This window comes from Trichosurus vulpecula, chromosome 5 (genome assembly GCF_011100635.1).
Source record: "Trichosurus vulpecula isolate mTriVul1 chromosome 5, mTriVul1.pri, whole genome shotgun sequence".
Lineage (NCBI taxonomy): Eukaryota > Metazoa > Chordata > Mammalia > Diprotodontia > Phalangeridae > Trichosurus > Trichosurus vulpecula.
The window spans coordinates 91211018-91224826 of NC_050577.1; positions in this window are offsets into that span (position 1 = coordinate 91211018).

The window sequence follows — 13809 nt, forward strand, 5'->3', positions numbered from 1 at the left end:
AGAACCTTAATGAGGTAATAATAAATGAACTAACATTGGAAAACCAATCCTAAAGTACACACAGCACCTAGTTCTGCACCAATTACCACAATTTGCCAGGACTTATCAATCCAACTCATGGCCCACAATAAAATTCAACTGTATGCCCTGCCCCACCTTTCTTAGTACAGCAGAAACAAGAAGGTAGAAGGCTGAGATAGCAACATGGCAGAAATCTGTCCTCTAACAGAGTACAGACAGTAAACAAAAGAAAAGAAGGAACAAAACAATCTGAGGCAAGATATGTTGTGGGGCTACATAGGACTCTACTAAGCAATAAGGCAACATAAAGAAAAAAGAAGGAAATTACCAAAAAACTCAGGGTAAACAAAGGAAAGATATTATAATAGAAGAATGTCTTTTAGATCAGCTAAAAGAGTCCAAACACATTTGATTAAATACTGCCAAGAGAAAAAGAATTGACATCTAAGGGAATGGACCTGTGGATTGCCAGGAGACCAGGATCAATAGTAAGAGGTTCCTGAATGTTTTAAAGAGAAATAAGAATTTTGAAAGCAGAATTTATGCCTAATACAGCAGAAGTAACTGGCAGAGTAGAAAAACTTTAATCCATCTTGGTTAGACTAAAAGAAAATTTTAAAAAGGATAACTGACTAAGAATACAAATACATAGAAGTGACATACATCTGCAAGATGGTAAGCAATTAGCAATAATATAGAAAGAAAATGTGATCTCCATATGAGTAAAACATACTGATTTTGAAGATGGTATGTATAGACCTAAAGTTTATAGGTCTCCCAAAAGAAGATGAGAAGACAAAGAATGTGAACAACATAATGCAAGAATAGGAGACTTGAACATAGTAAACAAAATAGCATTTAAAAGATCCACAGATTGTCTGCCAAAAAAACAAAAACAACAACCTTATGATGCAAACTCCAAGACATGTAGTGGTTAAACTTAACAATTCCAATGACAAACAAGAAATTCTGCAAGTGATCAGGAGAAGTACCTCCAAATATGAATAAAAGAAAATTTTAGTAACATGATATTATTTCTTCCTTAAAAGCAAAACAACTGAAAGTGACATACCCTACAAAGCTGAGTCTAATCATTAATGAAAAAAATAGGCATTCAATAAAAAGAGACAAAAGCATTCATAGAAATAAATAGATGTGAACAATTATTTGCTTTTCAAACACCCCAGATTCCAGGAATAAAAGAAAGGTAAATACATGACAACCAAGGACAACAACAAAGGACAACAGAGGGATGATTAAGAAATTTTCCCTAAAAGTACACAAAGAGAAAAGGTGAAAGTAAAAGTCAATAAAAATGATGGTTAAGAAATAAGCCTGAAACATCATGTACTAAACCTCACAACACATTGCTTACAGATGAATCAATACTTTAGTGGCGCTAAATTACAGAATAGGCAGGCACATAAAAAGAGAACAGGCAGGAAGAATATAGAGGGAAACATGTGATGTGCCCTAATCAAGTCAAAGATTAACAACAAAGGAAGAAATACCTTCTATAGTGTCCCAGGAAGAAGAGAGCCTACAGAAAAGTAGATGTGGAGAGCAAAAGGGGGAAATGTAGAAAAGAAAAAAAAAATTGTTTCAGTGGTGAAAGGGGGTGTCACTGATGAGCACTCCCACAGAGTGGAAGAGTGGAAGGGCATGGAGCAAGAGAAAAGACTTCATGATAAGCAGGGAACTGATCATGAAAAGGGCAAAAGCATAATGAACTGCATGATCAAGGATATATGAAAATTCCTATCATCAGCCAATATTTTCTCTTTGGTCTACAAGAACTAACAGTTTATGAATAAGGGACTTTAGGAATAAGACACCAGGAGGTAAGATCTACAAGATGACAACAGCAACAACAACAAAAAAACTATTCAGAAGACATAACCTGAGAATCAACATATTAGAAGCTTTAATTTCACAAAGAATAGAGAGATTAAAGGACTAAGTTAAAGGTCTAAATGAAATAATAAAAGTCCACAATAGAAAAAGAAAATAGGTAATGAAGATAATAAGGGCCAAAAATCCTTTCTAGAAAAAGATGAAGAAAATGAAATTAAAAAAAATGAACAGAACATATCGAAGATCAGAGGAAGAATGGAGATGTTGGTTAACTTCTTTAAAAAGTAAGGAGGAACGAAACAATTACAAAAAGGGAAAGGGAGAAAATAGGTTAAATAAACTCCCAAAATAGGGAAAACAAATGGGATGTTCCAGATTGAAGGGAAGTGAGCCAATATGACTAGGGTTGCCTAAAAACAAATTAAGCTAAATAAATGAGAAGTAAAATACTGTGTTTACAGATGAAGAGGGCAAAATATCTCAATTCTGAAGAAAAAAATATTAGAAACAAATGGGGAGAAATACAAACCTAAGTCTTATAACTTTAAATGTGAATTAAGCAATCTAATAAAAATTAAGAGTAGAAGGATAGACTAAAAAAAACTTACAATTTGTTGTTTACAAGAAATGCACGTTTAAAAAAATGACATACAAAGACTAAAAATGAGGAACTGGAAAAATTACTGTAAATCAGGTGAATCCAAAAAAGTAGAAGTTGTAAAATCTATTAGGCAAAGCAAAAGCAAATTTTAACATGAAAAGGGAAAAAACAAGGAAACTACAATACAGTGAAAAGAACCATAAAAACAAACTTATCAATATTAAACTTATATGTTCCAAATACATGGATGTAATAACATTATTAAGTGGCTACTATATGCAAGCACTCTGTTAAATGCTTTACAAATATTATCTTATTTGCTCTTCAAAAAAAAAACTTTGGGAGGTAGATGCTAGTATTATCCACATTTTTTTTTTGTGGTGAAAAATGAGGCAGATAGAGGTTAAGTGATTTCCCAGAGTCACACAATATCTAAAGCTCAGGCCTTCTTGACTCCAGGCCTACTGTTTATCAACAGCACTGCCTAGCTACCTGTTGACCTTAACATTCGAATGGCTAAAGAAAAAATTAATTACAAGAAGATATAGGCAGTAATGTGATAGTCAGACGTCATTCTAATGCCTCTCTCAGTTTAGGGTAAGTCTAACAGAAAGACAAACAAAAGGAAAATATAGAAATGCACAAAATTGCTTGAGAAACTAGAGATGAAATATTTGTGGCATCTCTTAAATGGAGATGTTAAAGAATATATGTATTTCTCAGTACCATATTGAACTTTTACAAAAATTGATGATGTACTAGAGCACAGAGGTATTGCAAACAAATATAAAATATCATATACAGTAAATACATCCTTTATAAACTGTAATGCAAAAAATAACAATCAGTTCAAGGAATTCAAACAAAAGACATAGACCCAAGTGGAAACTTCATAATTAAATCCTAAATAATGAGTGAGTCAAATAACAAACAATGGAAACAATCAATAATTATTTAAAATAAAATTAAAATGATGAAACATTGTATGAAAATTTCTGAGATGAAAATGAAGCAGTCCTCAGGGGAAAAATCATATCACTACAAATCTACATTAAGGAGGTTGTAAAAGAGAGAATCAATGGTCTGAACATGAATGGAAAATACTCTTGGTACTGATGGATTTGTAGGACAATTATACTGGACTTTAAAAGAACAATTAGTACCTATACTGAACAAATTATTTATAATAACTGAGAAAGAAAGCACACTATCAGATTTTTATGAAATAATAATAGTTCAAATATTTAAACCAGGAAAAATTAAGGGGGGCAACGCAGACCAATCTTGTTAACGAATGATGATTAAAATTTTTAAAATAAAAACCTGTCAAATATATAACAGTGATATATCCAAGAAATTATATTCATGAAGAAGTTGTATTATACCAGGAAAGCAAGGATGATTAACATTAACTAAATAATTAAAATTTAATCATGTTAAATACTAAAACATCAAAAATCATATGATTATCTCAATAAGGCAGGAAAAGCCCTTGACAAAGAACATCACTCTTTCATACTTAAAACAAGCTACAGATCGAGAGATTCTTTAGTAATGTCATAAAAAGACCTACCTAATACCAAAAGCATGCATCATCTGCTGTGTGGATACACCAGGAACTTTTCCAGTAATTATAGTACCAAAGCAAGGATACTCACTCCACATTATTGTTTCATTTATGTGTAGAAATGCTAGTAATAACAAGACAAAGGAAAGAAATTAAAGACATAAAGATAAAGAGAAAATAAAACTAGCCCTACTTGCTAATATTATGGTATACTTGGAAAATTCTAGGGAATCAGCAGTAGTATTAATTGGGACAATTAAACTGTCATTTAGTTGTTCAGTTGTGTCTGACTTTTGTGACTTTTGGACCATAGCACACCAGGCCATCTATCCTCTTCTGTTTCTCGAAGTCTGTCCAAGTTCATGTTCATTGTCTCATGACACTATCTATCCATTTCATCTCTGCCATCCCCTTTTCCTTTTGCCGTTCAATTTTTCCCAACACCAGGGTCTTTTCCAATAAGTCCTATCTCTCATTATGTGGCCAAGGTATTTATGCTTCTGCTTCAGTATTTGTCCTTCCAATAAATAGAATTAATTTCTTTAAATATTGACTGATTTGCACTCTTTGCTGTACATGGAAATATCAAAAGTCTCCACCAGAAACACAATTCCAAAGTGTTGATTCTGCAGTGCTCATGTTTATAGTCCAATGCTCACAGTCATACATTACTACTGGATAAATTATAGCTTTGACTATACAGGCTTTTGTTGGCAAGGTAACATCTCGTTTTTAGTATGCTGTCCAAAAAGCCATTGATATCAAGAAAGTCTCCACATTCACTAAAATATTATTGCAGCACTTCTGTGATAGCAAAGAATTGGAGACAAAGTAGATATCCATCAGTTGGGGAATGGCTAAACCAATTGTGGTACTTGGATATAATGGAATATTACTATGCTGTAAGAAATGAAAATATAATATGACAGAAAAGGAAAATGATAAATGTTGGAGAGATTGGGAAAACTGAGACAATAATGTACTGTTGGAGTTGTGAGATGAGCCAATCATTCTGGAGAGCAATTTGGAGCTACGTTATTAAACTGCATACCCTTTGAGCCAGCAATACCATTACTACATCTGCAACCTAAAGACAAAAAAAAAGTGGGAAAAGAACTTATTTGTACAAAAATACTTATAGCAGCTCTTTTTGTGCAGGCTAAGAATTGGAAATTGAGGGGAGGGCATCGATTGGGGAATGGCTGAACAAGTTGTGGTATATGATTGTAATAGAATATTATTGTGCTATAAGAAATGAGCAGGATGATTTCAGAAAAACCTGGAAAGACTTACATGAATGTATATAAAGTGAAGTGAGCCAAACCAGGAGAACATATATACAATAATAGCAATATTGTATGATGAACAACTGTGAATGACTTAGCTATTCTCAACATTACAATGATCGAGGACAATCTCAAAGGATCATGATAAAAAATGCTATCTGCCTCCAGGGAAAGAACAGATGTTGTCTGAATACACCAAAGCACACTATTATTCCCTTCCTTCCTTGCTTCCTCCCTTCCTTCCTTTCTCTTTCTCTCTAGATTTCCTTCACAAAATGACTAATATGGAAATGGTTTACACGATTGCACATGTATAACTTATATCAGCTGCTTACTGTCTCATGGAGGGGAAAGGGGAAGGAAGGAGAGAAAGAGGAGAAAATAAAGAGCAAAGGTTTAAAAATTGTTTTATATGAATTGGGGAAAAATAAAATATTATTTTAAAAGGAAAGAAATAAAAAAATATGATGAATACAGAGAAGCATGGAAAGATGTACACAAACTCATAAAGAGTGAAGTTAGCAGAACTAAGAAAACAACATATACAGTGACTAATTCTAACGATGCAAATATAATCACACAAAAAATAAAATTGGATGTCACAAAATTACAAACAAGTGTCACTACAAAGAAGAAATATGAGAATATGCTCCTGAACTACACCTTTGCAGGAGTGATAGACCTACAGCTGTTGTACATTGAACATGTTTTCAGGCTTTTCAATGAATGATCAGTTGGCTCATTTTTCCCTTTTTCCTTTTATTCTTGACTTTAAAAAACCTTGTTTGTTATGTATATTGGCTCTTTTGAAGGGAGATGGGGAAGTATGTGGGGGAAATTATGATGATGTCAAAAAGACATAAATCAAGACATTTAAAAATAATAATTCCTAAGCAACTATACTGACCAATAAAACCAAGCAACAACCTGGTCATAGTCCCCCATTAATGGTTGTGTGATTGATATCTTCACATCCCTTACTGCAACTATCTCAAGGAACGTTTTTTGCCTTTTGTCTAATCTGCAATGATAACACATAGATGGACATATAGCATCACATGGACTCATACCAACAACACACTCAACACTCTGCATCAGGCAATATAACCAATCTGTCTGGCCACTCTTCAGTCTTCTTTGTTGGTTTTTTTTGGTGTCACAGTCACTAACTGGATATCCACCAGAGTTCTGTGATCTGCCTCCTTCCTTTGCTTTACAGTACTCCAGTTGGTGTTCATAAGCTCTCATAACTTCAAATATTTCTGTGAATGTGATTCCCAGGCCTATATAGCAAGCAATAATCTCTCATACAAGCTAGTATCACTAAATGCTCTTTGGATATCCCAAAAATTGTTCTTCATAAATATCTCATTCTCTCTCTCTCCTCTCTCTCTCTCTCTCTCTCTATATATATATATATATATATATATATAATATATCACACACATATATACATATATACATATACATACACATTTGTATGTATATATGTGTATATGTGTCTGTGTGTGTATGTACAGAATGGAACTCATTATCTTTTCCAAAAATCCTTTCCATTCTTTCCCACTTCCCTATTATAGTTAAGAGCACCTTCACCCTTCCACCTGGGCAAGGCGCCATCCTTGACTCTTCACTCTCACCACCATGTATCTAATGCATTGCCAAATCTTGTTTCTACCCTCAGAATGTCTCTTCTATAAATCACCTTTCTCCTCAAACAACCACTCCCCAAATTCAGGCATGTGTTATCTCACCTGCACTACAGGGTATTCCTAAAGTCTGGACACAGAGGCAATTGATGGCAATGTGGAGTTATTGCATCAAGTTCACGTGAATCTTTCCAAGCGTGTCAAACTTTGCATCACAAATGAATTGAAGATGTTATTTGTTAATATTCCAATTAAATAAAATGTTGTTGAAAATTTCATTCATTTCATTTCTTGAAAATATGCATTTTTGCATATGTGTCCAGACTTTAGGAACACCCTGTATTCCAATAGCCATCTAACCGGTCTCCACCCCCAAATCTCTTTCCACTTAGTTGCCAGAAGTGATTTCAATGAAGAGTTGATTTGGCCATCTCATTATCTTGCTCAATGATCTCCAGTAGCTCCTTTATTGTCAACAGGATAAAAAAAAATCTCCTTTAACCTTTAAAGTTGTTTTTTTTATGAATTGACCCCTTGCTACATTTCTGTCCTTCTTAAACTTCACTACCTCTCCATACTCTATAATCTAGTAAACTTGCTTGCAAGCCTGCTTGCTCTTTTCTAATGTGACATTTCTTTCCGTATCTGAATTCCTTTGTACTGGCTCTCCCATCCTGGAATTCTCTCCCTCCTCATATATCCCTTATACCTCCTGGATTCCCATAAGATTAGTCTCAAAGACCACATCTATGCAAACTTTGTCCCAGAACCACACTTCCTTCGTATACAGCCACTAGTGCCTTCATCTTTAAGATTACCTTCTATCTACTTAGCATATACCTTATGTGTACCTAGTGTTATGTATTATTCTCTATTAGAATTAAGTTCCTTGAGTGGAGAAGATACTTTTAGATATTAAATAGTTAGTATTTCCTTGTGTATAGTAAGTGTTTAATAAATGATTTTTACTTTCTCAATAACAACATCCAAATGCGTAAACCTTGCTTTAAAGTATACACAAACACACTAAAAGGCAGAATATATGATGGAGTTCAGAAACAAGAAGACTTGGGTTTAAATCCTGCTTTTGACATTTACTTGTTATATAGCCCGGGGCTGGTCATTCTACTTCTCTGAACTTCAGTTCTTCATCTATAAAATTAGAGTATTGTACTAGGTGGACTCTTAAGATCCTTCCAGCTCTAAATCCATGATGCTATGATCTTTCATCAGGGAATTTTCTCGATACTGCTCTTTAACTCAAGTGGGGGCTAGGGGGTAGCATCAATCACATTCTTCCACTCAGGGCCCAGCTTGCAGATACTCAAATCTTATACCCAAAACATTAAGCACAGTTCTGGGTACCCAGGAGGTGCTCAATAAATACTTGTTGACTTCACTTGTTTAAGAAAAGAAATAGCTTGACGAGAACAAATATGATCTCACTTTTGTCAAGTGAAACTAATTTTCAAATTAGATCACATTTGAACTCTTCTGTGTCCTGGGGCAATCAAAAATGGCATAGCAACCCAACTCTCTTACTTTCCTAGCCTTGTCTCCTAAGAGGTGGTGACATCAAAGACTTAAATTGAGTGAGTCATCTTTCCTGGAGGCAGATTGGGCCTTTCCCCTAAACCTCTTCTCTACTGAGACCTGAAAGTCCTGTGGTGTATTTATATTGAGCCTGAAGGTAGAAAAAAGGAGAGAGAAAAACGGTTATAGGAATAGTTTTAAAGATTTTCCCCAAGTACCTTTTCTGTCTTTTTATGGGCAACTTGATATGAGGGAGGGTAATGTAACTAATGAATTTCGACCTGTGTGGTCGTAAAGATTTATATACCAGGGCTTGGAGCTATATTGACCAATCAAACTGCTCACCTACTGCCCATTTTATAAAAGTTAATAATACCCTCACTGCAACTGTGGCACAAAAATAAATCTGATTTAGAAGAAGATTGGTATTTTATATTAGTCATTCAGTCTTATTCTCCTGATATATATGAATAGAGGGTATATTAGTGGGAAAAGGGAGATAACACTGATAAGGGCATCTAAGGTATCCTTACATGGCTAAGAACAGGGAGAACAGGTTGCATTGTTCTCCATGCTAGTTTTTGTAGCACCCAAAGTAAATGGTGACCTAAAAATGAAAACAATGCCACTGCAGTAGCTAAAACAATTGCTGATTTACCTTGGGAAAGTCATTTGATCCTCTGTCTCAGCTTTCTCAATTTCCTATCCTATTTTCCACATGTGATTTTTGTAACAAATGAAGATGCTTTGAAAAATTAAAAATATTCTACAAATTTATGGAGTATATATATATATATATATGTGTGTGTGTGTGTGTGTGTGTGTGTGTTTATACATGTGCATACACAACATACCTAACATGTCTTATGATTCACATGTGCATATGCATGTGGTATATAGATATACATATATATGATAAAAACAATTCTTTCACTCATCAAGTAGGTTATAGCTGACATCAATGAATAAGAAAACCATACACGTAACACACACATATATACATGTATAAGAGGAATACATATGAGTTTATGTGTGAATTGCCTATGTGTATTTATGTATGTGTGTATATACAATAAAGAAATACTCTCAATAATTAGGTAGTGTAGGTGATACTAATGCAGGAGAAAGTCATACAGTATGCTTACACCATTTCTCTGCATCACATTTTGATAATCCTTGCAATATTTCAAACTTTTTCATTGTTATTATATCTGTTATGGTGAACTGTGGTCAGTGATCTTTGACGTACTATTGTAATTATTTGGGGGTACTATGAACCACACCTATGTGAGATGTGAACTTAGTAACTGTTGTATGTGTTCTAACTGCTCCACTGCCGGAGGTTACCCTGTCTCTCTCACTCTCTTCAGGCCTTCCTATTCCCTAAGGCACAGCAATATTGAAATTAGGCCAATTAACCATCCTACAGTAATCTCTAAGTGTTCAAGTGAAAGAAAGAGTCAACCAATGTGGCAAACATCATTGTTGTCTTTTTTTAAGAAATTGCCAGTCATCCCCAACCTTTAGCAACCACCACCTAATCAGTCTGCAGCCCTCAACACTGAAACAAGACCCTCCACCTGCAAAATAATGATGACTTGATTATGACTTGGCTCAGATAAAAGTTAGCAATTTTGGCAATAAAGTACTTTTAATTAAGGTATGTACATTTGTTTTACATGATGCTACTGCACACTTAATAAACTAAAGTATAGTATATAAACATAACTTTTATATGCATTGGGAAACCAATAAATACATGTGACTCACTTTGTTGTGATATTCACGTTATTGCGGTGGTCTGGAACTCAACCCACAATATCTCCAATGTATGCTGGTTCATATATATATGTGTGTGTGTGTGTGTGTGTGTGTGTGTGTTATATTTTCCCATTCATCTGGTAGGCTATTGGTACTAATGAATGAAAAAACTTGTGAAAGTTAGCTCACTTTAACAACGAAGGCTACGATACTGTTTTTGGTGTTTCCCTCTCAGCTCATACTGTATGTAAAGAATAAGAGAATACTACCATGGGATGGGACTACCTTCTCCACGTGAGGCCCTCTGATAAACAAGAGTTACATAGGTTCTCTTACCTATATTTCATGATAGATAGCAGCAAGCTGGCTTGTATCTGCTCATTATACAATCCTAATTACCATCAGGAATATCTGCAGAAGCATTTTCCTCAGAGGTATCCAAAGGCATGTGGAACCTGAAATTAGTCCTGCTATGCCTTACAAACTCTCAACCAGTTTACATTTAGGGGTGGGGAACCTGCAGCCTCAAGGCCACATGTGACAGTCTAGGTCCTCAAGTGCAGCCCTTTGACTGAATCCAAACTTCACAGAACAAATCCCCTTAATAAAAGGATTTGTTCTGCAAAACTTGGACTCAGTCAAAAGGCCCAAGGACCTAAAAGGTCACATATGGCCTCAAGGCCATAGGTTCCCACCCCGGCATAGGTTATGTGAAAATTGACATCAGAGGTAGATCTGAAAGAAGAACAGAAGCAACAAAGGAGCACTCTAACATGAAAGGGACAAGCCTATTCTCTGACTAGTGGGTTTATGGGCTTGTAGTTTATAAAGGATCAGTTCTGTTTTAGTACCAATGGAAAAAGTTACTATATACTCACTTCTAAGACTCTATTCAGTCCTCAGCAACAAAGCCCATCCCCCCTCCCAGAAAAGGGAGCAAGATGACAGCTTCAATGTTCAATACCCAAGGAGAACACAATGAAAGCTGCAGAGCTCCTGACTGTGTGATTAAAGCAGCTCACAATGATCTCTGTAATCTCTGCTACAATAAATTTATTTCCCTTTCTTTTCTAAGTGTACCCTATCACAAGATAGATATAATGAGGTACAGAATTGTTCTCCAGAAAATCCTCTTGAAGAGCATAAGTAGGTGGACTCAATAAGGGTTACTAAGGCAAGAACTGATAAGCTGAACGTTTATAGTTTATGGAATGTGTGTACATGTGTGCATAATAAATGATGCAACCTTCTGACAAAAAATTCACATAATTAAGCTATCCCCTTCCCTGAAACACATTTCACATCCCAGAAGATTTTTTTCTTCTTTTTTTTATAAATTTCTTATTTATTTTTAGTTACCACACACGGTTCTACAAAGTTTGAGTTCCAGTTTTTCTCCCTCCCTCCCCCCTCCCTCCCCAAGATGGCATGAAGTCTCATATAACTGATGTATAACTTTGCATTGAATTAATTTATGCACTAGTCGAGTCATGGAGAAGAATTTTGACCAATGGAATGAATCACGAGAAAGAAGAAACAGAACCAAAAAAAAAAACCCCAAAAACAAAAACAAAAGAGAAGCAGAAAAGGTGAGCATGTAGTGTGCCTCAGTCTGTATTGAAACTTCACAGTTCTTTGTCTCGATGAAGATAGCATTCTCCATCGTGAGTCCCCTGGAGTTGTCCTTGCCCCTTAGGTTGCTGAGAAAAGCGCAGTATGACAGGGTTGGTCAGAAAGATTTTAAATGTCTCCAAAACTCATACCCAGGAAAATAGAACATGTTTTGGTGCATTTTGTGTGCCAACAAATAGATGTTCAGTCTTGGTAGCCATAATCAGAGATCGACACTTGTATAGCATTTTATGGTTTACAGAGCTCTTTACACAATAATCTCACTGATTGGCACATTACCCTTCAGTGCTTACAAGATTCTTTAGTACAATTATTCGGCAACCTGGTGAGGTAGGTAGTATGAATATTTTTATGATGCTCAATTTCAGATCAGGAAACAGAGGCTCAGAGAGGTTAAGAATTGTCTATCACCCTTCTGATCTCAACTCTAATGCCCATCCCAATAAGCCATTCTATAAACTTGAGGTTATACATGCCCTATACTTCTTTTTTTTTCCACATAACCCCTTGCCCTGGGGCAAAATTTAAAGAATGAAGGTAATTAGTTAACATGGACCATAGATATAGTGGTAGAAGTGATCTCAGGAGTCACCTAGACCAACCTCATTTTACAGATGAGAAACTGAGGCTCATAAGGTTAGGGAAAGGGGAATATCCCAGGAACACATATGAGAACATCAGTGAAGAACATTGTGAGTAAATATAGAAAGCCAGGAGATAGGAGGCCATAATAAGGGGTAAGAAATAGATCAACTTGGTTAGAAAATAGAATGCATGAAAGGAACAAAATGAGATAAAGATGGAATCACAGAGTGCCAGGAAATTCTTGAATGCCAGGCAAATAAATGTACATTTTATGCCACTGAGCAATAGGGAACCAATAGGTTTTTAGAGATAAGGATGACATGACCAGATGTATACACTATCTGGTGGGAGAAATGGAGGAGAATTATGGATTAAAGTAGGGCAGAATGGCAGCTTTTTCAATAGTTCAGGATGGTTAATAATGAGGCTCTCTATCAGTGTGGCAGTTAGATGAGGAGTCTTTAACACCTTCCTGAGGAGTAGTTACTTTTGATTTCCCATATCACTTATGTTGTTTGTTTGTTTTTGGAGGGGGGAGGCAAGGCAATCTTGGTTAAGTGACTTGCCCAAGATCACACAGCTACTAATTGTCAAGTGTGAGATGGGATTTGAACTAAGGTCTTCCTGACCACAGGGCTAGTGCTGTATTCACTGCACCACCTAGCGGCCCCTCCCATATGACTTTTGACAGCAACAGTGAGAGGAGTTGATAGTGCAATTCCCTAAGAATATAGTTGCCAATAACGATCCCCTCCCTTTTGGAAATCCCTTCAAGGGCAGCAAACAAGGAGACGGAGGCAGTGGCAAGAAGAAAGTGTGAGAGGTACAAGTGTAACAATGTTACTTGAAGCTACTGTGGCTGTGTAAGACCAAAACACCAGCACATAGGAAGGCTGCTAGCACAGGTTCTTTGATCTGCTTTTCTAAGCAAAGCAACTTTAAGGGTTTACAATCTCACTTTAATTAAACATACCTATATCATTCATTAGTTCAGGGGAAAAAGTCAGTACCCTGAACTTCAGAGAAAACACAAACAAAAATTACAAGCAGAAATTATATAAATAGAGAAAAATAACACAAATCATCAGACAGGCTTCTAGGGGCCTTTCCAAGACATTAGATACGTGGTTACCAGAGAAAGAACCACCAGTGTCTGGGTTTTTCAAAGCCAGGGGCTCCTTAGTGACTACCCAGAGTCTTGTCTGGTCAAATCACATGACGCTCTTCTAATGAGTGAACCCCAAGCAAAATGCTAATCTCGGAGTATATGTACATTCTTCAGGGTCAGAGGGTGTCACAATCATTGGACTCAAACTCATG